Genomic DNA, 27017 nt, shown 5'->3' with positions numbered 1-27017 from the left:
CCTGTTGCTAAATTAAACAATACAAAATAGGGCTGGGGATGTCGCTCAGTAGTCCGGTGCTCCTGAGATCAATCCCTGGTATGCCTCCCCCCTACAAAATAATAATAGGAAAAAAAATTTTTTAAACTGAGATTATGGCTCAGTGGCAGAGTGCTTGCCTCGTACGTGTGAGGCACTGGATTCGATCCTCAGCACCACATAAAAATAAATTAAAAAATAAAATATTGGTATTGTTTCCATCTACAACTAAAAAAAATTTTTTTTAAAATTATTAACCATGAAACAATGCAAAAGAAAAAGGCACCATTGAGAATGTACTCCAACAATGGTAGCAAAACCCAAGGTGAATGTTCCCTGGTGACTTTGTCTCTGGCTGGCACTTGTACAGAAAAGAAGAGCAGGAGAAGAGCACTCAGGATCCAGGCTGGTGGCCTCGGCTGGAGCACTCCCACCATCCTGAGGGAACAGGTAGCAAACACGGCGCTCCACTGAAGCCTCCCTCCCAGGAGACCTAGCTGTTGGGGAGGATCTGGCTTTTGTGGAGCAAGCTGCAAGAGGCTTGGGCTGCCATCTGGGCAGGACGGGCCACAATCCTTGAACCGACTCTGTCTCCCTCAGGGCCCTAGGAGAAGGCAAGGAGGCCCAGATCTGAGCCCAAGGATCTTCCAACTCCCTGCCTGCCTGATCTGACCAACAGCTCGGCCTCCTGGGAAGGAGGCTTGAATGAATGGGCCTCATTGCCTTCTCCCAGGGCCCTGAGGGAGACCTGGGCACTGGTGCTCTGTCAGCAAAGCACCTGGAGAGCCAAAGAAAGAAGAAAGAGAGAACCCTGGAGAGCCAGGGTTCCCCAGGGGACCAGTAACACTCTTGGGGGCAGGGCCTTGGTAGGAATCTGTGAGGACTGGACCAGAGAAACCCTGTCAAAGGCCAACACAGGTTACTGAGGGCACTTGCCTCGTGTTTCTCCATTGGAGCAAGACACAGAATGCCCTTTTGTGACATCAGTTTAATAGCGCATGGATCCTGCCTCGAAGCTGTGTGAGAACAGCAGGACAGGCCAGTTTTTTTGGCACCATTGGAGGCAAAGCTGGTGTCTCTCACGGATCTGCTTCTGCAAGACTCTGCCTTTGTGCTTTGGTCCTGCATGGCCCCCAACGAGGAGGTTGCTAAGCCCAGCTGGAACTTCAGCCCAATAGACCTGCTATTGGCCCTGCCTCCTTTACCTGCTAAGATATTCATGCAGAACTTATTCATGGGGTGGGACTCTATGAAATTTTTTCTTTCACCAGACTTGACTCCAGGCCCATTGTGTGTGCCTCTCCAATTTAAAAGGAAAAAAAAATTGTCAGAAGAAGCGACACTCCAGAAAGTGTGGCTGACCTGCATTTTCCTCAGTCTTGGGAAATGTGCTCCCCTGCTTAAATTTTCCTTTTGGGTTCTATTGGATACTAACGTGAGATCTAACATTCACAGTCCTGGGTTCCATGGCAGGACCACATTGAACAAACAATAACCAAAAAGTCAAAAAGGGCCTACCCTTGGGCTGGGGATGTGGCTCAAGCGGTGGCGCGCTCGCCTGGCATGCGTGCGGCCCGGGTTCGATCCTCAGCACCACATACCAACAAAGATGTTATGTCCGCCGAAAACTAAAAAATAAATATTAAAATTCTCTCTCTCTCTCTCTCTTTAAAAAAAAAGGGGGGGTCCTACCCTACTTCATCTTCCTTCTTTGTGAACTCACTTTCCACGTGACCACCTCTTCCCATGTCTGCTCTTCACTCAGCCTTCTTCTCTGGTGGTTCCTCATGGTATCCCGTTGTCTTGGGCTCTTGGATGCCAAAGCTCAGGTATGCTTGCCTAGGAAGGAGTAGAAAATGTTTACACCAAGGACATGGGGAAGAGGGAATGTAGGCAGCAGGACACTTGGTTGTGTGCCTGACTCACTTCCGTCCCAGATGTAGACCCAGGCACCAGACCTGGTGGGACCAGTGGGAGGCCTACAGTAGAAGCAGCTCTCCCAGGAGGGTCCAGATGGATCAAGACTGAATGCAGTATGATCCCTCCTTGCAGGACGGGGCATACTGAGGCACCTGTAGGCTCAGTCCTGCTGTCCCTAAAGCTCCACATTCTACAATAGGACTCTGCATTCACGGTGCTTTGCTCTGACCTGGCCTTAGACCAATAATAGGCCTGGAGGCCTAGATTGGTAATGGGACCTCAGGCACCCCAGGGTCCTGTCTTGGTCAGCTCCTAGGCCTTTCATGCAGGATGGGCTCAGGGGGTGGGGCTTCTTCAAAGGACTTCCTCAGGATGGTAGTATTGCCCCACAAGAGAGAACCAGCCTTCCTTTCTGTTGCTCTGCTTCTACCACGCCAATTTGAAAAATAAAAAAAGGAGAGAAAGAAAATCAAGCCAGTCATTTCCAGAAACTATGGCTCCTTGCATTTGGCTCAATTTGATGTAACATGCTTCACCATTACAAGTTTGGTTTTCATTTCTAGTGGATGCCAAACTGAGAAGGAATAGGTAAGACCCTGGCTCTTATCTCCAGGAAGGAAAGAAAGGGAGGCAGGCTGGAAGGAAGAGCAAAGCCAGGCAAATTTGCCACGCTGGCCTCCAACACGGGACTCACCCAGGAGCTCAGCTTTCAGTACCTGGTGCCTTTCATTATTCATCAGAAACCACACTGGGGCCTGAATTTCCTCTTCTTTCCTCAGAACTCTTGTTCTGGTAGAACTTCATTTTCCACAGGATTTCGTCCATTCAGGTCTTATTTTACACAGTGTCACTGGGTCTGGAGATCCCAGAGCATCACATTATCTCCTTGGGGATCAACTCTTTGGCTGAAAACAGACAACTGTGGAAGCTGCTGAAGCCGGAGGAGATCTTCTCTAGCCAACAACGCACCAACCCAAGTGGTCAGTGACCTGGACATGATCCAAGACCAGCAGGGATTCCAGCATTCCTTCTGCCCTAGTCTTAGGAATTGAATGTGAGGCCATAATTCCTCATGTGCCACCAGAAGAGGGCATGATACATCATTTTCTACTAATTAAACATGAGAACCGCACATGTTCCCATGGCATGAATACAGTTCCCCTATTTTCTGTGACTTTATGGGGACCCTAGGTTGTAGTTACTTTCGTAGATTTTATTGTAGATTTTATATATATATATATATATATATATATATATACACACACACACACACACACACACACACACACACACATATATATATATTGCTAAACATAGATGAAGAACATGCCCTTACATTATTTGTTTATGTATTTATGAAGTGCTATCCCTAATGCTCCATGTTCTACACTAGTACTCTGCATTTATAGTGCTTTGCTCTGGCCCAAGCTTCACTTAAGCTAGGCCAGCCATCTGCCACTGAGTTTTAGCCCCAGACACTCCATTTTATATTTCATCACATGATTTGTGACATCCTCTATAAGTAGATTCAGGAATGATGCCTGCCAGGGAGTCAGAAAACAGGTATGTGCCCATGAGAAAAAAAGCTCCATCCCCATACTTTTCATCAACATTTTGTCTCTCACATAAAATAAATTTCTACGAAATTTTAATGCATGGGTATACCCTTGTTGAGATTAGAGCAGATTTGCATTCACCACAGCTGACAGGACATAAGGTACATGAATATCACCACCACCAAGTCTCCCACCTCAAATTTCCCAGCCTGAAATCTATAGGGGAATGTTGAAAATAAACCCTCATCAATGGGGATTTAAAAAGGAGGCTCTCCTAGCGCTTTTGTTTCAACTTGAAAAGTTTCTTCATGGTATGGTTTCAGTGGCTGTGTCCTGGAGATCCTCTGTTGGAAACTCAATTCCCGAAATTATATCTTACAGGGACTTGAAGGAATACCGGCAGGTGATTGGCTCACGAGGACTCTGCCTTCATGCAGAGTCCGGTTCAGTCTACTCATACATTTATAGGTTTTCTTGGGAGTGACTTTGCTATAAAGGCCAGGTGCTACCAGGAAGCTTCCTGTCTCTCCTTGTGATGACCTCCTGCAGGTTATTACTTAGCAAGAAGACCCTCACAAAAGCTCAGTAGACCCCGACACCCTGTCATTTCTCTCACCTGGTCCCAGCACTCACAAAACTACTGAGGGAGGAAGACTGAGTGCAGTTCAACTCAGAACAGACTGAATGAGCAGGGCCCCCTTGAAGGTTCCCTCAGAGAGAGGGGAGGCCCAGGGGAGGATGGCACTCAGGCCTTGGTCAGAGTTCAGATGGAAAACAACAGGAGACAGGAGCTGGAGGCTGCTGCACTGGCGCCACGATTTCCAGTAGGTCCTGGGCAACACGGAAAAAGCCTGTCTCAGGCAGAATCACGACAGAAACCAAACCATTGGAAACCAAAAGCCACAAATACTGAAAAAGAAAAAGCAGCCTTGGGAGCTGCTTCCTCAGAACTGGGCAAAGGCCAGGGCGGCCATGTTGCCTGGTGCCTTTGGCTGGGTGGCGTTTTTTGAGACAGCCAGGGCGGGAGAGGCGCGCTCAGGCCCAGGGCTGGTGGCCATAGCTGGAGCTCTACCGCCACCGTGCGGAACCAGTTTCAAGACGCCCTGCGCCACTCAAGCCTCCTTCCCGGGAGGCCTCGCTGTGGGGGAGGACCCACGTTTCAAGGAGTGAGTTCCAGGCGGCTTGGGCTGCCCTCTGGGCCTCCTGGCCTTCTCCCAGGGTCCTGAGGGAGACTGGGCTCTGGCGCTGTGTGGACTGGAGCCGCAGGACCCACAGAGGGTTAATGCAGCGAGGTCGCAAGGACGTGCTAATTTCCCAGAAACAGCTGCCAGGGGCAGCTCTTTTGGAAGAACCTGTGCCCTGCTCTAGCCTGCCCCCCCCCCCCTTAGGACTTGCCCCGACCTGCCCCGCCCAGCCCCACCTGCCTACATTTTTCTCTCAAATGCTGTATGTGAGGTTTTCGGGAGGAGATCCTTGATGCATTTTAAGTGAACTTCTGCATAGGCTCCACCAAATAACAGCTCTCCAAATGGAAGCGTTCTGGGTGCTTGTCTCTAGCAGGTCGGCTGTACTGCAAGTTCTTCCAATTCTTCTCTGCCCTCCCCTTCAGGCCATCCTGGCCTCCAGACAATTGGGCCTGCCTGTGAACTACTGGACACACTTCTGATGCTGCCCTATGCCACCAAAAACTGACCTGTCCTCGGGCTCCACCTGGAAGCAGAAAGGATTCAAGCACAATGGCATGGTGACTTCACATAAGGGACTGCTATCTCTTGGTCCATGGGACCCGAACCAGAAAACAGTATCCACAAGTGCTTGCATTATCCTTTTCCAAGTGTCCCTCAGTGGCGGTCCACAAACTTGAGCACCGAGGCCCTGCCCTCAACTTCCTGTGAGAGCATCTCTAGGTTGCTGGGAGTCCCCTCTGTGCCCCTCTTTCTGCAGGTTTAGGCTGAAGTGCCACCAGTGCCCAGGTCTCCCTCAGGGCCCTAGGAGAAGGCAAGGAGGTCCAGATCTGAGCCCAAGGATCTTCCGACTCCCTGCCTGCCCGATCTGACCAACAGCTAGGCCTCCTGGGAAGGAGGTTTGAATGGCGCTGGGTGTCGTGAAACTGTTCCCGCACGATGGCAGTAGAGCTGCAGACATGGCCACCAGCCCTCTTCCTGAGCGCTCTTCTCCCGCCCTTCTTGTCTGAAAAAACGCCACCCAGAGAAAAAGGCTCCGGAAACCTGGCTCCCTTGTCATTTGCCCTCCATGTTGGAACAAGCTGTCCAGGATGCTTTTTTGTGTGTGTTGGAACTGGAATTGAGATTTTCAAAAACTTATTCATTTCTTAATATTGAGACAGGATTTTGCATGTTGGCCAGACTGGCCTCCGATTTGAGACCTTACTACCTTGGCCTCTAGCATGAGACTGCTTTCAGGTTTCATCAGTAACTACACTGAGGCCTGAATCTCTGATGCCCTAACAGGGCCTTTTTGATGTGCTCTGTTCCTGAAGCCCAGGCCAGGGTGTGCAGCTGACCTGGGAGCGCCCTCTGTTACTCACCTGAAGCACTGTGAGGCTTTTCTGTGGCTCATCAGCCACTGAGAAGAGCCCTTCCTTGCAATTACTGAGCCCCAAAGAGTGGGTTTCTTTCATGGACTATAAGCCGCTTGTGGATCCTAGTGCCCTGTACTTCCAATAAGAGAAGATATCCTACAGAAATGAGTTTTTAATATGCAAAGTGTTAATATTCTGGAAAGGGGTCATTCGTTCAACATTTAAATAATATCAAAATGAAAACTGTACAACTCAATAAAATAAACCACCTCTGATGTCAAGGAAGAGCTCGAAAAGAAAAAAAGGCTAATGCAGGCTCTTGAAGGTCCCAGCTTTGTGTTCTTGGTCCTTGGAGCAAGAAGAAGCATACCCTTTCTTTTTTTTTTTTAAGAAATTTGTAACTTAAAATACTTAAGAAAAACAATGATTTCAGTTACCAGCCTCAGCAGGTAAGAGTGAAAAGAAATTTGCTCCAAATAAGTAGAAGAAGAAAATAAAGGGGTGAAAATTGGTAAAGTGCTTGCCACGCATGCACAAGGCCATGGGTTCAATCCCCAGAATCACAAAAAAAAAAAAAAAAAAATCAAGGCAAAAAAGAACTACAAGGAGGGCTGGGGTTGTAGCTCTGTGTTAGAGCTCCTGCCTAGGATGTGTGAGGCCCTGGGTTCAATTCACAGTATTAAATAAATAAATAGGACTACAAGAATTACTATAATCCTTAGCAAGACTGAAGTAAAAGTAAACAACTATTATCAGAAACAAAAGATGCCACAGATGTTAAATATGAGAAAATATCCTGAACAACTCTGTGTATGATACGGGGAACTGAACTCAGGCGTGCTCTGCCACTGAACTAGACCTCCAGTTCTTTTTCTTTTATTTTGAGACAGGGTCTCACTGGGTTGCCCAGGCTGGCTGAATTTGTGATTCTCCGACTCTAGTGGCACCGCCCCCCCTCCATAGAAAATCTTAATTAAGCTTCTCCAGAAATCTTCACCAGAATTGAGTTCAGTGTGGTTAAACTTCCTATTTGCTGTTGGTGTATCTTACTTGGCCACTGACCTGAAAGAAATCACCACTCCAGGTGCTGAATGCCCCTTTACTAGTTTTTCACAAACATTTATGGAATATCCAGTATAGTAGTTTGCACAGTTTTGCAAAGTGTAAAAAAAAAAAAAAAAAAAAAAACAGATCCGTAGATGTGTACATTTCAAAGATAATAGAAGAGGATACTAATAGGGTTCCATGATAACAGCTGGCAGGGGGAAGAGAGGGGAGAAGAAGCTCTCCCCTTCTCAGGTGCTGTCCTTGAAGGGTTAACTTGCCAAGAACAGCCGAAGAAAAAGCTGTTTTTGTGTGAACTTCTACAGGCTGTGACCTTCTGAGCCCCTTCCCTTACACGCTGGGTATGAAGTTCTGAAACTGCCTGAAATCGGGGTTCAGGGCACTGAGAGATTACAGTGAAATCTTCACCCTCTGACCCTGGCTGCAGCCAAATAACCCTGCTGCCTGTTTCCTATCTGGTGTCCTGCCTCATATGTCTCCTACAACACTACCTCCACGTGCTAAGGTGCGAGAATTTCAGGCTTGTGCTACCATGTACGGCCATTAACAAATTTAACAACTTACTCGAAATGAGCAACTTTAAAAAATAAGTTTTCAAAAACCGACAGAAGAAGAAAGAAGCAGGTGTGGTGGCACACGCCTATGATCCCAGGAGCTCTCCAGGCTGAGGCAGGAGGTTCATGAGTTCAAAGCCAGTCAGCAAGTCAGTGAGACCCTGTCTCTAAATAAATACAAAAAAGGGCTGTGGATGTGGATCGGTGCTTAAGTGCTCCTCGGTTCAATCCCCAGTACAAAAAAGAACAAACAACAACAACATCAAAAACCAGAAGACGAAGTGGAAAATCTGAATACACTGATGATATTCATAACTGAACGGAATTCATGGTTTAATGCATACCTTAAAACCTGGGGATATAGATAGCAAGTCAAGGGATGCCCTTTCTTGATGTCACTGTGCACGTGGATCCTTCCTCGCAGTGTGAGAACAGCAAGGACAGGTCTGATCTGGTAGCACCTCTGTGCTTTCTTCTGGTGTCCATCATTACCCAGGTTCCCCACCAAGACTCTGCATTTGTGCTTTGTTTCTGCCGGAGGACACATAGACGTTGGGACGCCAAGCTTGAACCTGCCCCCTTGGACCTCCCAGGGGCCCTACCTTCCTCACCTGCAGGGGCTTTAGTGCAGAAGAGCTCTGAGCTCTGAGCTATGGGCTCTGAGCACTACGAAACTCTGTCCTCGGGATGGTAGTATTGCCCCACAAGACAGAACTAGCCTTGCCTCAGGTACTCTGCTTCCGCTCATCCAATGAGGGGAAAAAAAAAAACAATTCCAGAACAGAGGAAACACCAGAAACTATGGCTGCCTTCCTTGCATTTTGCTCTTTTGAGGAAATGTGTTCCACTCCTAAGATTTGGCTCTTTTTTTCCACTGTTACCGGGTTTCCCGCCAGTAACACTTAGAGGAAGAAAGAGAGAGAGAAAAAAAGGATAAAATTAAAAGTGATATTGAAGACCTCAGCCACTCACCCCATGGCACCTTCTCTCTTCCAGAACTCAGTTTCCATGTCACAAGTCTTCCCCTTTCTGCTCCTCACTCAGTGTTGTTTCTACAGCATTTCTTCATGGTATCCACTTGTCTCGGGCTCTTGGAGGCAAACCTCTGGCATCCTTGCCTAGGAAGGAGTTGGAAAATGTTTACACCAAGGGCTCAGGGAAGCAGCAACGTAGGCCCCAGGACTCTTGGGTGTCAGCCCAACTCACTTCCTTCTCAGGCTCCCTGGACTCCTATTCCATTGGGACCCAGGCTCTAGGCTGGGTGGGCCCAGGGAGAGGCCTCCCTTAGGTGCAGTCCTTACACGGGGGGTTCAGAGAGCTCAAGACTGAATGCTCTACAATCCCACCAGCAGCGACATGTGCATGGGAGGGACCATCAATTCTTCTCCTACAGTTGACAGATGTTCTCTCACGACTTCATCATCTGACCCTAGAGCACAAGCGTTTTCCCATATCACAGAATGGCCTGTGACAGCTTTCCCTGGCTTTACCCTGCATGTCTATGACTGCTTGTCACCTACAGATGGGTCATGTCTTTTGTCTTTGGTAACTAGGACATGAAACTTGCAAAGGATTCAGAAATCAGCCATGTTCGGAATGAGAGAAAACCACCATCATCAGACATCATGTGAAACACCCATAATCTTTTGCTTACTCAACTCCAATTTTCCTCAAACATTCTGGGTGTTAGAATGTTTCCAGATACTTGCAACTATTTTATTCTGCCAGCTGCCAGCTGCCTCTTCATATTGTTGGTCAGCCCCTTTGTGGCAAAAGGAGATGACTTCCTGAGCACCCATCTGTCTTTTATTTCTGCTTTCAGCGTTGTTTTCAAGAAACCACTCCCAAATCCAAGGATGGGAAGATTTATGCCTATATGTTCCTCTAAACTTGCATAGGTTTGGCTTCTATAATAATACCACTGATACATTTTAAGCCAATTTTTTGCATAGGCTCCACCAAATAACAGGTTTCCAAACTTAGGTTTGAGTTGATCCTCCTGGGTGTTCTTGGTGCTTGTGTCTCTAGCACATTGGCTGCACTAGAAGAACTTCCAATTCTCTGCCTTCTCTTCTGACCACCCTAACCCTTAGACAATTGGCCTGCCTGTGACTTACTGCACACACATCTGATGCGGCCCTGTGCCACCTAGAACTGTCCTGCCTTTCTGTTCCACCTAGGGGCTGAAGGGATCTGAGCACAACACCATGGTGACTTCACGAAAGGCATTGCTACCTCTTGCACCAAGGAACCTGAACAACAAAGAAGTATCCACAAGCGCCTGCATGATCCTTTCAGAGTTAAGTCCACAGAGCTTGGCACCTAGGCCCCGCCCCATGACTTCCTGTGGGACCACCTCCTGGCTGCCCCTAGTTAGCTCTGGGCCCATCCTCTGCAGGTTCTGAGGTGAGGGGGCGCCAGTGCCCTGGTCTACCTTAGTGCCCTAGGAGAAGAGAAGGGGGCCCAGATCAGAACGGAAGCCTCTTAGAACATCCACCTGGGCATATTTGCCCCACAGCTAGGCCTCCTGGGAAGGAGGCTTGAATGGCGCTGGGTATCTAGAAACTATTTCCGCACGATGGCAGTAGAGCTGCAGACATGGCTACCAGAACTCATCCTGACCGCCCTTCTCCCGCCCTTCCTGTCTGAAAAAAACGCGGCCCAGAGAAAAAGGCTCAGGAAACCTGGCTCCCTTCTTTTCTGCCCTTTGTGTTGGAACGAGCTGGCCAGGATGTGTTTTTGTTTTGGAATTTGGATTGGGATTTCCAAAAACTTTTTCAGTTCTTAATTTTGAGACAGGATTTTGCATGTTGGCCAGACTGGCCTCCAACTTGAGACCTTCCTACCTTGGTCTCCAGCAGGGGACTGCTTTCAGGTTTCATCAGAAATCACACTGGGGCCTGAATCTACTCCTCCTTCCTGAGGACACCTGTCCTGGTGGAACTTCATTTCCATAGGATCTGGTCCACTGGAGTGTGGCTCAGTGTTACAGGCTCTGCAGATCACAAACAGCAAACAGCCATCAGAGGAAAAATCCCTGGGATGAAAGCAGACAACTGAGGAAGGTGCTCAAGCTGGAGGAGATCTTCTGTGGCCAACCAGTCACCAACCCAGGTGGTCAGTGACCTGGCCATGCTCCCAGGGCAGTGGGGATTCCATCAGTCCTTTGGTTTTCTCTTCTCCTGAACTCAATGGGGGGGGGGGGGGGGCAACAATTTCTCATGAGCAATGGAGGAGGGCATGTGACTTGTATTTACTTTTGCGTTCATTTCCATCCTTGTCTTCTCATTAAACGTGAGCAATTAACATTTTCCCATACCATTAAATGCACGTCTACTACTTACCTGCTCCCTGGGGTGTGTATCTTTATGTGTTTTCTGAATATTTTGTTCCTTATAAGTGATATTTCATCACATGGCTTACAGAATCATCTCATTGGCAGTTTTAGCTCTCTTCCTTCAACAGTATTTTCCCTTCAGTTCATTTTATTGACTGATTGATTCATTGATTTTGTACCGAGGACTCAATACGGGGATGCTGAACCACACAGCAACATACCCAGTACCCTCCCGGCCCTCGATCGATTAACTTTTTATCCTGACACAGGGTGTTGCCAACTTCCTGAGGGCCTCACTGATTGCTGAGTCTGGCCTCAAGTTAACATGCCTCGTTCCTTGGCAGCTCATGTTGTGGGGATTATACTTGTGGGCCACAAAGCCCTACTTACTCATTAGTGCTTTGAAGAGTGATGTTTGACAAGGAATCCGAAAATGAGCACGTGCCGAGAAAAAGAAAAGCACCAGCAGTAACCTTCCAGAGGACCCATTAACCTTTTGGATTCTTTCTATGTATACTGTTAAATCTATACCCACATTTGTGTAGAGTTAACCTCACTTGAGGGGAAAAAATACTGTAATAAATTGGAATTAATGCCCCTAGTATCATTTAGAGCACACTTCTGTTTAGCACAGCTTTCAGGAGCTGAAGAACATGAACTCTCATGAATGTCATCCTTCCTAAAACTTTGTTTTACCACATTTGAAGCCCAAAGGAGAAAGGTGAAATTCCTAGCCAATAGGATCACAGGTATGCACCACTGACCTGGAGTTTTAATGGTATTGATGGAAACCTCAGCATGGAACAAACATTGAAATGACAGCATGACTTATCTCTGAAAGGGCAGTGTGTGTAGGGCCTGTGGGAGGTGAGTGGCTCATGAGGACCCTGCCTTCATGCAGAGATCAGTCCATTCATGGATTAATAGGTGTGCTCAGGAGTGACTTTGCTATCAAAGTCAACTCTCTCCAGCGGGACTGCTCTGTCTCAGGATGGCCTCTTCTATGTTAGGATGTAGCCCAAAGACCCTCACCAATGGTCAAGCATATCCCCAGGCCATGTTCGTGGACGTTCCTGTCTCCAGCACCATAAGCTAAACAAATTTTATTCCTTTTTTATCTTTGGTACTGGACGTTGAACTCAGGGGTACTTAACTACAGAGCAACATATCCAGTCATTTTCTTCAAATCATTAGGATTTTCTATTTTCGGACAGGATTTATCCAAGTTACCTAAGGGTCTCCCTAAGTCATAGCAAGATTACAATTTGCGATTGCCCTGCCTCAGCCACCCAGGCAGCCAAGATCGTAGGCATGTGCCAGGCACCTGGAGACATTTTATTATTTAGAAAATTCAACCTCCAGGTTTTTTTATTTTTATTTTTTAATTGTAGATGGACATAATAGCTCTAATTTATATGTTTAGTTTTTTTAATGTGGTGCTGGGGATGGAAACCGGTGCCTCACATGTGCTAGGCAAGCACTGTACCACTGAGCTACGACCTGGCCCTCTAGGATTATTATAGCAACAAAAAAAGTTGCCTAAGATACGTGATTGATATACCTGTCAGCTCTATAGAATTTTTTTCAAAATTATCAAATATGTTAGAAATAAAGTCAAACACACTTGACTTTTTCGTTTCTCTGATCTGGTGTTAGCTCTGAGAAACCGCTGGGTAAGTGACACCAAGCAAACAATAAGGGAGTGCACAAGGTAGACTTGCAAATTAAATTCCCCAAAACCAGAGCAATAATGTCCTCTGAGGATTCATGCTTTCGTTTAACTGCAAATGGAAAACAAAACCAGAAAGGAATGGGAGGCTGAAGCAAGAATGCCAAAAGATGAAAGCCAGCCTGCTCAACCTACCTCAAAATTCAAAATTAAATCTGGTCGTGATGACACAGGCCTGTGATCCCAATGGCTCATGCCTGTGATCGCAGCGGCTCAGGACGCTGATACCTGAGGATCCTAAGTTCAAAGCCAGCCTCAGGAAAAACGGAGTCACTAAGCAACTCAGGGAGGCTCTGTCTGTAAATAAAAAAAAAAAAAAAATACAAAATAAGGCTAGGGATGTGGCTCGGTAACCTTGAACTCAGTCTTTGGTACATCCCTTAGGAAAAAAACTGGAATTTAAAAAAAAAAAAGTTAATAACAATGAAACAATGCAAACCAAATAGACACCATTAAGAATATTTTCCAAAAATGGAGGCAAAGCTCAAGTTGACGGTTCCCTGGTGACTTTGTCTCTGGCTGGCACTTGTACAGAAAAGAAGAGCAGGAGAAGAGCACTCAGGATCCAGGCTGGTGGCCTCGGCTGGAGCACTCCCACCATCCTGAGGGAACAGGCAGCAAACACGGCGCTCCACTGAAGCCTCCCTCCCAGGAGACCTAGCTGTTGGGGAGGATCTGGCTTTTGTGGAGCAAGCTGCAAGAGGCTCGGGCTGCCATCTGGGCCTCCTTGCCTTCTCCCAGGGCCCTGAGGGAGACCTGGGCACTGGTGCTCTCTCAGCAAAGAACCTGGACAGCCAGGGTTCCCCAGGGGACCAGTAGCAGCCAAGAGGTGGTGTCACAGAGGTCTTGGGGCCAGGGCCTTGGTAGGAATCTGTGAGGACTGGACCAGAGAAACCCTGTCAGAGGTTAATGCAGGCTACTGGGGGCACTTGCATGGAGTTCCTCACCTTAGAGCAAGACACAGTATGACTCAGACCCACACCAAAGGCTCAGCAGATGCCCACATGCTGCGTTCTTAGAAATGCCAATCTCCAGAACCATGAGGCCGAGAAATATCTACTCTTTACAATTTACTGGACTTCATGGCAACAGAACCTAAGACACATCAACCTGTGCGTACTGGTTCTCTAGAAGCCAGAATGCATTTATGCCAGTGTTTCCAAGCTTCTCAAGTCTTAAAAAGAACATAAAACAAACCGAACCCTGTCATTTCTCTCACCTGGTCCCAGCACTCACAAACTACAGAGGAGGGAAGGCCCAGGGGAGGATGGCACTCAGGCCTTGGTCAGAGTTCAGATGGAAAACAACAGGAGACAGGAGCTGGAGGCTGCTGCACTGGCGCCACGATTTCCAGTAGGTCCTGGGCAACACGGAAAAAGCCTGTCTCAGGCAGAATCACGACAGAAACCAAACCATTGGAAACCAAAAGCCACAAATACTGAAAAAGAAAAAGCAGCCTTGGGAGCTGCTTCCTCAGAACTGGGCAAAGGCCAGGGCGGCCATGTTGCCTGGTGCCTTTGGCTGGGTGGCGTTTTTTGAGACAGCCAGGGCGGGAGAGGCGCGCTCAGGCCCAGGGCTGGTGGCCATAGCTGGAGCTCTACCGCCACCGTGCGGAACCAGTTTCAAGACGCCCTGCGCCACTCAAGCCTCCTTCCCGGGAGGCCTCGCTGTGGGGGAGGACCCACGTTTCAAGGAGTGAGTTCCAGGCGGCTTGGGCTGCCCTCTGGGCCTCCTGGCCTTCTCCCAGGGTCCTGAGGGAGACTGGGCTCTGGCGCGCTCCCAGCAAAGAACCTGGAGAGCCAGGGACCTGAGGGGACTAGCAGTGGGCAGGAGCTGGTGTCACAGGAAGTCGTGGGGCGGGACTTCGATTCGGAGCTGTGTGGACTGGAGCGGAGGGACCCACAAAGACCTAATGCAGGGAGGTCGCCCTGGCCCTAGGTGCCCAGCGCGAGGAGGGGCTGAATTCCCGGAAGCCGCGGCCAGGGGCAGCTCTTTTGGGAGAACAGGAACCTGAGCCAGGGCGTCTGTTTCCTGTGTTGTTGCTGCCGCCACCTGCTGGGAAGAGGAAATTTTGTGTGCAGGCAGCAGCTAACTCCAGGAGAGCTGGTCATGCAGTGACAGTTGTGCCTGGCTACTGGGTCTGCACTCATCAGGGGCTGAGGTTGGCTAGGCAGCCCACTGACTGCTGCAATACCTGGCAGCAGCATCTTCCCTCAAGAGATGAGCAACCTACACCCCAACCCCCGCCCCTCCCCCCCCCCACAGAGTGCCCAATGGCTAGGCACTGGAAGGACAGGCCACAGCCCTTGGACAGGTGTACTGGGCTACCTGCGGGCACTGGAAGGTCCTAAGGTCCCTGCGGGCCCGAGTCCCTCTTAGAAGGGCAGCCTGTTGCTCTCCGAACCCCATAATAGGGCATTTCCAGTGTATTCAGCTATGGGGGCCCAGGCCCCACTGAGCAGCTGACCTGGGAGCGCCCTCTGTTACTCACCTGCAAGGCTGTGAGGCTTTCTGTGACTCACCAGCTACTGAGAAGTGCCCTTCCTTGCAATTACTGAGCCCAGAAGAACAGGTTTCTGTCACCTACTATAAGCTGCTTGTGGATCCTGGGGCGCCCCATGGACTGCTGGATGTGAGCCCTCAAGGGGAGGTGGATGACTATCTTTTCCCTCGTGCCTTGTACTTCCAATGATAGAAGATGTCCTACAGAAATAAACGTTTAAAATGCAAAGTGTTAATTATCTGGGAAGGGGTCATTCATTATAACATTTAGATTAATAAACACGGAAACTTTACAACTCAGTAAAATAAACCACCTCTATACTCTTGTCAAAAAAAAAAAAAGAAAAAAGAAAAAACAAACAGGAAAAAGGCTAATGCAGTCTCTTGAGGGTACCAGCCTTGTGTTGTTCCCCTTGGAACAAGAAGGAACATGCACTTTCTTGATGTCACTGTGCAATGGCACGGGGATCCTTCCTCACAGTGTTGAGAACATCAAGGTCAGGTCTGTTCTGGTGGTAGCTGTGTGCACATTCCTGGTGTCCATCATTATCCAGGTTCTGCACCCAGACTCTGCATTTCTGCTTTGTTTCAGCCTGGCGATACAAAGAGGTTGCGAAGCCAAGTTTCCTCAAAAATTCTGAGTGTGAGAATGTTCCCAGGTAATTGCAACTTTTTTTCTCTTATTCTGGGAGCTGCCTTTTCCTATTGTTGGTCACTCCCTTGGAAGCAAAAGGAGATGACTTCCTGACCATCCAGTCTGTCTTCTCTCATTTCTGCTTTCAGCAGTGTTTTCAAGACACCATTGCCACATCCATGGACAGCAAGATGTAGGCCTACATTTGTCTCTCAAATACTGTACGTGTGGTTTTCATGAGGAGATCCTTGATGCATTTTAAGTGAATTTTTGCATAGGCTCCACCAAATAACAGCTTTGCAAACGTAAGCGTTCTTGGTGCTTGTCTCTAGCAGATCGGCTACACTGCAAGTTCTTCCAATTCTTCTCTGCCCTTCTCTTCAGACCACCCTGGCCTCCAGACACTTGGGCCTGCCTGTGAACTACTGGACACACTTCTGATGCTGCCCTATGCCACCAAAAACTGACATGTCCTTTGGGCTCCACCTGGGGGCTAAGGGATCTGAGCACAACAGCATGGTGACTTCACATAAGGGACTGCTATATCTTGCTCCAAGGGACCTGAACAAGGAAACAGTATCCACAAGGGCCTGCATTATCCTTTTCCAAGTGTCCCTCAGTGGCGGTCCACAAACTTGAGCACCCAGGCCCCGCCCTCAACTTCCTGTGAGAGCATCTCTAGGTTGCTGGGAGTCCCCTCTGTGCCCCTCTTTCTGCAGGTTTAGGCTGAAGTGCCACCAGTGCCCAGGTCTCCCTCAGGGCCCTAGGAGAAGGCAAGGAGGCCCAGATCTGAGCCCAAGGATCTTTGGACTCCCTGCCTGCCTGATCTGCCCAACAGCTAGGCCTCCTGGGAAGGAGGCTTGAATGGCGCTGGGTGTCGTGAAACTGTTCCCGCACGATGGCAGTAGAGCTGCAGACATGGCTACCAGAACTCATCCTGACCGCCCTTCTCCCGCCCTTCCTGTCTGAAAAAAACGCGGCCCAGAGAAAAAGGCTCAGGAAACCTGGCTCCCTTCTTTTCTGCCCTTTGTGTTGGAACAAGCTGGCCAGGATGTATTTTTGTTTTGGAATTTGGATTGTAATTTTCAAAACTTTGCATTTTGCTCAATTCTCGGAAATGTGTTCCACTCTTAAAATTTGGCTTAGTTTCCATTTGATATCAATATGAGATCCAATATACAAGCCCTGGGTTCTGAGCCAGTAGCACAGAAGCAGAGAGAGAGAAAAGGACAAAATTAAAAACAAAAAACTTTAAGGGCTGGGCATTTGGTGTAGCATTAAGGCGTGTGCCTAGCACATATGAGGCACTGGGTTCGATTCTCAGCACCACCACACAAAAAGTAAATAAATGAAAAGTCTAAAAAGTCACGGTGTGCATCTACAACTAAAAAAAAAAAAGGAAGAAAATCAAAACCATTAAGACCTTAGCCACTCACCCCATGGGCACCTTCTCTCTTCCAGAACTCTGTTTCCATGTCACAAGTCTTCCCCTTTCTGCTCCTCACTCAGTGTTGTTTCTACAGCATTTCTTCATGGTATCCACTTGTCTCGGGCTCTTGGAGGCAAACCTCTGGCATCCTTGCCTAGGAAGGAGTTGGAAAATGTTTACACCAAGGGCTCAGGGAAGCAGCAAAGTAGGCCCCAGGACACTTGGGTGTCAGCCCAACTCACTTCCTTCCCAGGCTCCCTGGACTCCTATTCCACTGGGACCCAGGCTCTAGGCTGGGTGGGCCCAGGGAGAGGCCTCCCTTAGGTGCAGTCCTTACACGGGGGGGTTCAGAGAGCTCAAGACTGAATGCTCTACAATCCCACCAGCAGCGACATGTGCATGGGAGGGACCATCAGTTCTTCTCCAACAGTTGACAGATGTTCTCTCACGACTTCATCATCTGACCCTAGAGCACAAGCGTTTTCCCATATCACAGAATGGCCTGTGACAGCTTTCCCTGGCTTTACCCTGCATGTCTATGACTGCTTGTCACCTACAGATGGGTCATGTCTTTTGTCTTTGGTAACTAGGACATGAAACTTGCAAAGGATTCAGAAATCAGCCATGTTCGGACTGAGAGAAAACCACCATCATCAGACATCATGTGAAACACCCATAATCTTTTGCTTACTCAACCCCACTTTTTCAATCCATAGATACAAAGTTGTATATCACGAGATACTACAATAACGTTGCATTGAAACTTGACAGTGTTATGCCTTGTGCTTAGACACCATATTTTCCCTTCTGATTATTGGGCAGTGTTTGGCATACTCCCAGCATATTTGAAAGACTTGGCTTAGCAGAAGGTTTAAAACCTTCACAAAGTTCTCATATGTATTGGCTTGGTTTCTACGAAATATTTCACGTTTATTAACAGTTTTTCCCATAAAATCCTTCAACAGATATATGTGTGCATGTGTGTGCGTAGATCTATATAACACATATGCTTCTTTGAATAATGCTCTCCATATCGTATTAATGTGTAAATAATTACATACTAAGACAATATTCAGCTTTTAAAAATTCCTACTTCCAAGACAACGAGGCAAGAAAACAAAAGTCCACATCTCTCCTATTTGGACACCAGGATATATGCCACCATGGCACCTTGCCAAGGAGTGTTCCCTGCGCTCACAAGTCGCTATCCACTTTCATTAAAGTCTCTTTATTTACATGGAAATAAAACTAAAGATATAAATGCCTTGCCCAAGATTGTCATACTGCATGACAATCCTTCTAACAGTGACCATCGGCACACAAATACACAGCTTTAAAAATGCTGCGTTTGCTTATGAATGCATGCACCCACACATTGCACATTTGTGTTTCTCTGAAGATAAAGGGCACCCTGTGTCATTTCATGCAGTCTGCGGCATCACTGTACACCACTGGCACATATCCACTTCCGTATCAAGTTTGGAATGCTTGAAATTTCATACTTTCGCTACAAGAACTTTCAGGAATCACAAAGTGGAAAGCCTATGGCAGGGATATCACAGGGAGCCAATCCCACTTCCAAAATGGGTATAATCAGGCGAATCTTGGGGAAAGGAACCCTTGGACACACTTGGCGGGAGGGTATGTTAGCACAGCCACAGTGGAGATCAGTATGGAGGTTCCTCCAAAACGGGGACAGGAACCACCATTCCAGCCTGCTATACCATTTTTCTTTTTGAACCAAGGGATTATAAAGTCGGCACAGTATTGTGATACATGCATACCCATCTTGATAAGAGCACAATTTACAAGTTATGGAACCAGCTACTTCATGAATTCTGAGTGTCAGAAGCTTTCCAGATAATTGAAACTACCTTCTCTTATTCTGTTAACTCCATCTTCCTGCTGTCAATCATGTCCTTTGAGGCAAAAGGAGAGGACTTCCCCACCATCCATCCTGTCTTCTCATAGTTCTGCTTTCATCACTGTTTTCAAGAAACCACTACCAAATCCCAGAAGGGGAAGATTTATGCCTATATTTTCGTCTAAAATCGCATACGTTTGGCTTTTATATTAAGAACGTGGACACACATTTAGTGAATTTTTGCATAGGTTCCACCAAATAACAGCTTTCCAAGTGTAGTTTGGAGTGTTGATCCTTCTTGTTCGTGGTGCTTATTGCTCTAGCACATCGCCTGCACTAAGAGTCGTTCCTACTCTCCTCTGCCCTTCTCTTCAGGGCATCATGGCCACCATACATACAATTGGGTCTGCACGTGACTTACTGGAAACACATCTGATGCTGCCCTGTGCCACCTTCAAGTGGCCTCTCCTTTTTGTCCCTGTCCTGGGGGACAAGGGACTCAAGCACAACAGCAAGGTGACTTCACAAAAGGGAGTGCCATCTCTTGCTCAAAGGAACCTGAACAGGAAATAAGTATCCCTGAATGAACATACTAGTGGATTGACTCTGAACCATGTACAGCCACAGGAAGGAGAAGTACATATATTTGTGTACTATAAGTCCAAATGCATTCTACTACAAAATAAATTATTAAAAGAAAGAGAGAGAGAAAGAAGGAAAGAAGCATCCAGAAGCACCTACATTATCCTTTTCACTGTGTCCCTCAGGCCCAGTCCACACAGCTTGACATTGAGGCCCCGCCCCACAACTTCCTGTGGGAAACACCTCCTGGCTGCTGTGGGTCAAATCTGGCCCCTTGCTCTGCAGGTTCTATGCTGAGGCCGCGCTAGTGCCCAGGTCTCCCTCAGGGCCCTAGGAGAAGGCAAGGAGGCCCAGATGTGAGCCCAAGGATCTTCCAACTCCCTGCCTGCCGGATCTGCCCAAGAACTAGGCCTCCTGGGAAGGAGGGTTGAATGGCGCTGGGTATCTAGAAACCGTTCCCGCACGATGGCAGTAGAGCTGCAGACATGGCCACCAGCCCTCTTCATGAGCGCCCTTCTCCCGCCCTTCCTGTTTGAAAAAACGCCTCCCAGAGACTAGGGCTTAGGAAACTTGGCTCTCTGGCCTTTTGCCCTCTGCTTTGGAACAAGCTGTCTAGGATGCTTTTTGTGTGTGCTGGAACTGGAATTGAGATTTTCAAAAACTTTTTCATTTCTTATTTTGAGAGGGGATGTTGCATATTGGTCAGACTGGCCTCCAACTTGAGATTGCTTTTGAAGCTAGGTTTGCAGATAGGTAATTAGTGTAGTTAGGTAAATCAGGTGTAATGTAGAGTAAGATAAACAAAATGGAGGCCATTATAGAGAATGGAGTCCAGGAAACCAGAGCAGCACTTGGGGAAATTGAAATGTTAATGTCCCCAAGGCCCAGAGCCCATCCTAAGGAAATGTTCATGAATCAGCTGGCAGCAAACAAGGAAGTGGTAATCTAGAGCTGCCCAAGGCCCTTCCTGCCCAGATTACCCCTCAGCCCACCTATATCTACCACCTTTTGGGGCTTCCCATCTGCATTCTATCACTGAAAGACAAAGGGAAACAAAGGACATAAGTGTAGGAAAGCTGAAAGAAGACCTTAGCTGTAAAAAAAAAAAAGGGAAGACCTTGCTCTTCCAGGGATTTGCCTTTTGGGTCCCTTTTTGCCTCTGGGGAGAAGAAACCTATAAAGAGAAGAAACCTCTGCTGTCCTTTAATACAGCTTCTACTTTCCACTCTAAACTCGCCTAGGCTTGCTTCTCTGGTGTTGTACTTCAGCATTTGGGGAAGCAAGGTCTTGGCACCGGTAAATAGTGGTAACACTTTCAGGTTTCATCAGAAACCACACTGGGGCCTGGATCTCCTCTTCTTTCCTCAGGACTCTTGTCCTGGTGGAACTTCATTTTCCACAGGATCTCCTTCGTCCATTCAGGTGTGGCTTACTATACTCAGTGTTCCTGCCCCTGGAGATGACATAGCATCAGAGGATAAATCCCTGGGATGAAAGCAGACAAGTGAGCAGGCTGCTGAAGCTGGAGGCGATCTTCTGTGGCCAACCGGTCACCAACCCAGGTGGTCAGTGACCTGGCCATGCTCCAAGGCCAGCAGGGATTCCAGCATTCCTTTGGTTCCACATCCTCTGAACTGAATTAGAGGCAATAATTTCTCAGGAGGTTTCCAAGGAGGCCATGATGCTTAAACTTCCTTTAGCATCCATTTCCCTTTTTCTCCTCATTAAAGATGAGAACATGACATGTGTCCATGGCATGAAATATGCTTCTACTACTAGTCTTGACTCTATGGGGTGTGTATCTTTATGTGTTCTACGTGTTCTTATACATAATATTTTATCACATGGGTTACAGAATCATCTCGCTTGTAAACATTTTTTTTTTTTCTTCAACTGTATTTTCTCCCTGGTTTTTTATTTGTCGATTTTTTTTTTTTTTTTTAAGAACTAATGTGCACAGTCCTGGCTTTCATCCCATGAACACCTTTAAAAAAAAAAAAAAAACCTATATTCTCTCATGGCTTTGTCATCTGACCTAGGAGCATGAGCATGTTCCCTTATCGTTGAATTTCCGATGACTGTTTCCTATGGCTGTGCTATAGGTGTACTGTCGGTTTTCACTTAGGGATTAGTCACATGTTTTCTCTTTGATAACTAATATATGGGGCTTCCAAAAGACTCAGAAATTAGCCATATGCAGATCTAGAGAAAAGCAGTGTCTTCACACTTTTGCTTCAATGCCTATACCACTTTGAATATTATTGCCATTCTTTTAATACATTGTCACGAACTTGTATGTAGATATTCAAGTAGCACGATAAATCTGATCTTAAATTGAATTCACACTGTGTTTCCAACCCCATATTTTTTCTTCCCATTCCTGAGCCATTTTTGTTATCGCCATAAAATAATTTCAGTAGTTGAATTGTACAGATTTTCTTAAACCTTTGAGTTATATCATGTGGCCTGTTCATCACCAAATATCTTAACTATTCTCATCCATAAAAATCTAATTATCTATAGATATAGATACATAACTAAATTCCTTGCATATTATGTAAATTTACTTATATCTTCATGTTATACAATTTTATTCTAGAGACATTCAGTAGCTTTACATGATTCCCATGTTTTTATCCTAAATTTTTGTCTTATAATTTTATCTTTAAAATCCATGAAGAAAGCAAAATTCAACAAATGCTCAAAGTAGCCATCTCTGGAATCCAGTCATGCAGATGTGTGCTCTGAGAGCACATCAAGGTATCTGTATTCACACCTTTCACATTCAAGACTTTCATTCAAGTGTGCTTACTGAAATAGAAATAAAAGGATGAAAGATAGAAACTGGGCAAGTAACACAGACCTGTAATCCCAGCAGCTCCCAGGGCTGAGGCAGGAGAATCCCAAGTTCACAGCCAGCCTCAGGAACTTCACAAGACCCTGTCTCAAAATAAACAAAAATTAAAAGGCCTGGGGGTGGCTCAGTGGTTAAGGGTCCCTGGGTTCAATCATCCTTGGCCCCACCAGAAAAGAAAAAGAACAGAAAACTAAGGATAAAATAGGTCGATCAAAAATATCACCTTCAGACATACTCTCACACAGACCATGATCACAAATATAAAGCTTTTAATGATCGTGTGTTTATATAAATGGATGTACCCACACACAACTAACATTCAATTTCTGTTTCGATATAATTTTATATATTTTAACTTTATACAAAGTCTTCAGTATCACCTTGTACCACTGACATATATCCACTTTTTTTTTTTCATTTCAAGACACAATCTTTGCTTCTTCACAATCCACATTATACAACAGCCTCTATCAAATGAAGTAATGGCAGAGCAATGTCACCGTGGAAGGCAATAACTTTAAAAAATTCACGATCATATTCAATTGTTTGCACTGTCCACTAGTGTCTAATTTGCATTTTTTGAAATTGACAATAATAACTGAATTCCTTTTCCACCTGTTTTTATTTTTATTTGGTACCTGGGACCGAACGAACCCTGCGGAGATCAACCACTGACTGAGTCATATCCTCAACTCTTTTTATCTTTTATTTTTAGTCAGGGTCTTGATAAATTGCTGAGACTGGCTTTGAACTGTTCTCTTGCCTCAGTCCCTGAGCTGCTGGGATTCCAGGTGTGCGCTGCTCAGGCTCCATGCTTTTAAGCCAATGCTCCCTTAGAAGAAGTGATTCCTGTCCCAGATAGGTAATTTGACTTCTCTCCAGGTGTCTCAGTTACAGGTAATGAGACATTTAGGCGTGCCTGAGACCTTCAAAAGCACACCTGTTCGTGCAACACGCCACAAGGACTGGCTTATTATTGACATTGTGGCCGTGCCACAACGTGGGACGCATGGCTCCTAGCACAGCGAGACCAAGTGGACGCCTGCTAACTCTTGCACCAAGAGGCGCAAACAACAGAGAAGTGCCCACCAGGACCTGCATTTCACTCTGGGGAGATTCCTGCAAACCTACCCACACCAGGTAGAGACCTCTGCCTGCCATATGACAGTGGGTCACAATCTGCTGGTAGCCGCTGGACTACTACTGGCCTCTCACTTCTTCCGGTTCCTTTCAAGATATTGCCAACGTTCACACTATGGTAAGGCAGTAGAGGTAGGGCTCAGTGGAGCACACTTGTAATCTCAGCACTGTGGGAGGCTAAGGCAGGAGGAACTCAAGTTCGCAAAAAGTCATAGGAAGCCATGTGCACCGCACCCAAAGAACCCACTCAAAGATAAATGCAGGCCCTATGGTGCATTCCTCTCTGTTTTCTTCCTTTTGGAACGCAACCCAGCAGGCCCTTATGTGAGGTCACTATGCTATGGTGTGAGGATCCCTCGTAGCTTCTGGCAGAGTATAACAGTCTTTTCCTAATGGACATTCAGCACATTTGCTGTGCTTGGTAGAACTCTCAGATCAAACAAAATTTGCTGAAAGCAAAGACCTATCTCAGATGAAGTCAAAAGGGGAGTGCATGGAACTCTCTGTCCCTGATCTTTTCCAGAGGAATTTAAAGCCCTTGAGGCTTGGGTTCACAAATCCTATTCTACTACTCAGCATTCTTCTCCTTTTCCTGTCTCATCGATGACCAAGAGGCCTCATGGGCCTGTTTCTTGTGAGGTGGGAGATAAGAACAAACTCCACCAACCGTTTTCTCTAGGCCTGAGAAATCAGCTACACCAGTGTACCTACCTCCTCCTTCTGGACATGGAGAATTCTTCCTTCTCCCTCCCTCTCCACTTGGCATCCCTGTTTTGAGAGTTTGTTTGAAGCTTCTAGCAGGGGAGCACAGCTCCTTGTATAACCTTCACCAAAGTATGGTTCTCGTCGATGTGGAAGATCATTCTTTTGAATGTAGTGAGGTTCAGGAAAGATGCACACGGAGCAGTGAAGGATGAAGTGGGTCTCCCCCTAGCCAGCCGGACCAGCTCCATCGACCTTGGAGATCAACAGGGTGACATGTCACAGGGAGATCAGCCTCATGTCTTGGTAACCCCATTTGGACCCGTGAATATCTTCAGCTAGCCAAAGGTGGACTGGGCTCCAGAATTTAGGGTGGTCTTTGGCACACAATAAGCATACCAGACGCCACTGCATTTCTCCTGTGGTGGACTCATAGCTAACGCATAATGAGTTTAAGACAGGTCTTTTCTTGTGACGCTTGAGATTAAGATTCCACACTGTCAAAAGGAGCTGAGGCTCCTCCCCACGTTGTCCTGTGACAGCATCTCCAGGCTGCTGCTGATTCACGCCAGGCCCCATGACTCTCCAGATTCTATGCTAAGTGAGTGCCAGGGTCCAGGTCTCCCTTGGGGCCTCCAGAGAAGGCACAGAGGCCCACCTTGGAGCCCAGGGTTAGGTCTCTCGACAGGCAGGATCTTTCCCAACGAGTAGGCCTCACTTTAGGAAACTGTAATGACAGGAGTATTCTGAAACTACTTGCAGGTGATGGCAGTAGTGCTCTAAATAGTCCAACAAGCCCTGACAAGGCACTCTTCTCCCACCCTTCCTGTCTCACAAAACTCTACCCAGAGAAAAAAGGCCCAAAGAAACATGGCAGCCTAATATTGTGCACAGTTCAGTTAATGAAGCTCACGACGCTTTTGATTTCTGTTGGACACCAAACTGTGGCCTAACCAGCACCGTCATCAGGAATCTCGTTTTCTCAGCAATTTTTACTCTCGGTGGTCTTGCAGTTGTGTTGTTTACTCGATTTTACATCTCAAGGGTACCCAAGTACCCTTATATAATCAAGTATAATCAAGTTGTGTGCTTTTGAAGCCGAACATCCATTCTCAGACCTAAAAAAGAAACTTGTGAAAAATCAGGGGCAGGATTAAGGTATTTGTAGGCATCAGGCATCATGTTTCTTTACTTGGCTTCCCATTGCCAATGACAAAATTATCCATTTGCTTGCGAAAATGGTAAGGAAGATTTTATTCAAGAGTATTGGACTTTTTTCTTTCCTTCCTCCCTATTTCTCCCTCCCTTCCTTCTTGAACCCAGGGTCTCAGGCATGCTAAGCACATTCTCAACCACCGAGCAACATCCCCAGCCCAAAGGTTCAAATATCAAAAGCTTGCAGGTAGGCCTGGTGGCATGGGATTAGCTGCCTCCCTCTGTTCCCCACAACAACCCATTGCATTTGCCCAGATCAGTAGGGAGAAGTCACATGACTGCGCCTAAGAGGATACATAGTCATAGATTTGTGGAAGGAGAAGCCAGGAAATAGGAAGAATTCACCTGGAAAAAAAATACCAAACTCCTCGCTCTGCCCCTTTTAATCACTCATAGCTAAACACCGGACGTTTCCGACAGCAAATCAGTATTTCTACAGAAAAATGGTAGGGAAATCAGTATTGATTGTAGTAAACTGGCTTTCTGCTTCAGGAATAACTATGCTAGGCTTCTTCCTTCTCTTCAGTGATGCCATACTACAAGTGAACTAAGTAGAACTCCTTTCATCTATAGAGAATGTACAAGCCTTAGAACACCTTGTTCTCATGTTATTTTTCATATACGTAATTAAAGGCCATATCTTTTTCTTAAAAAAAGAGCATTGGGCTGGGAATGTTGCTAGATCACCTGCCCAGCATGAGGCAGGCCCTGAGTTCAATCCCCAGAATGCTGATAATAATAACAACGGGAGAAAGAAAAAGATAGGATTAACTTTGAACACACGAAGACCGAATTATAGCCAAGGAGCACAGTGATGGAGACCAGTACATGGGAAATCACTAGGAGGTGACCTCAAGGGTAGGAGGAGCCTTGCTAAAGTGACTCAATAAGATTCTAGTTACAACTGGGCTAGGCAGACCCAAGAAAGGGCCCTAACATAAGTCTCCTCAAAGAGCAAGCTCAGAGGAATCTGCAAAGTTTGGTCAAGGAAATGACCAGTATTCAGGCTCTCAAGGAGTCCTTCTCCATTGATTGGGTTACACTAGGTCTATGTCAATTGGGAGGCAACTGCTGGTTTGGGTCCCTAGGAGGAACGTTTTGATATCTCTCATCTCTGTGTGACATACAGTCCCTCACATTGAAAACCATGATATATATTTGGTTGTAGATGGACACAATACCCTTATTTTATTCATGAAATTGTATGTGGTGCTGAAGATAGAACCCAGTGCTTCACACGTGCTAGGCAAGTGCTCTACCCCTGAACCAACACCCCCAAGCCCTGAACAGTATGTTTTCAAATACGAATAAATCCCAAACAAGCGTGTTCAGAGTTTGTCCCATAATTCATCTTTTTACACTGGAACATAG

The 27017-nt window shown here is 46.7% G+C and overlaps 1 long non-coding RNA gene across 1 annotated transcript; it reads right to left on the bottom strand.

The window, feature by feature from the left end:
- Positions 1–1749: 1749 nt before the first annotated feature.
- Positions 1750–25537, bottom strand: LOC308639294. The gene is made up of 5 exons (XR_014020031.1): positions 24441–25537; positions 22596–22672; positions 17294–17440; positions 8628–8773; positions 1750–1857 (listed from the first exon to the last, which is right to left on the bottom strand). It is a non-coding gene; the product is annotated as an uncharacterized lncRNA (long non-coding RNA).
- Between the last annotated feature and the right edge of the window lie 1480 nt (positions 25538–27017).

Source organism: Spermophilus citellus (genome assembly GCF_964194105.1).
Source record: "Spermophilus citellus genome assembly, chromosome: X".
NCBI lineage: Eukaryota > Metazoa > Chordata > Mammalia > Rodentia > Sciuridae > Spermophilus > Spermophilus citellus.
This window is presented reverse-complemented; position numbering and strand designations above follow the sequence as displayed.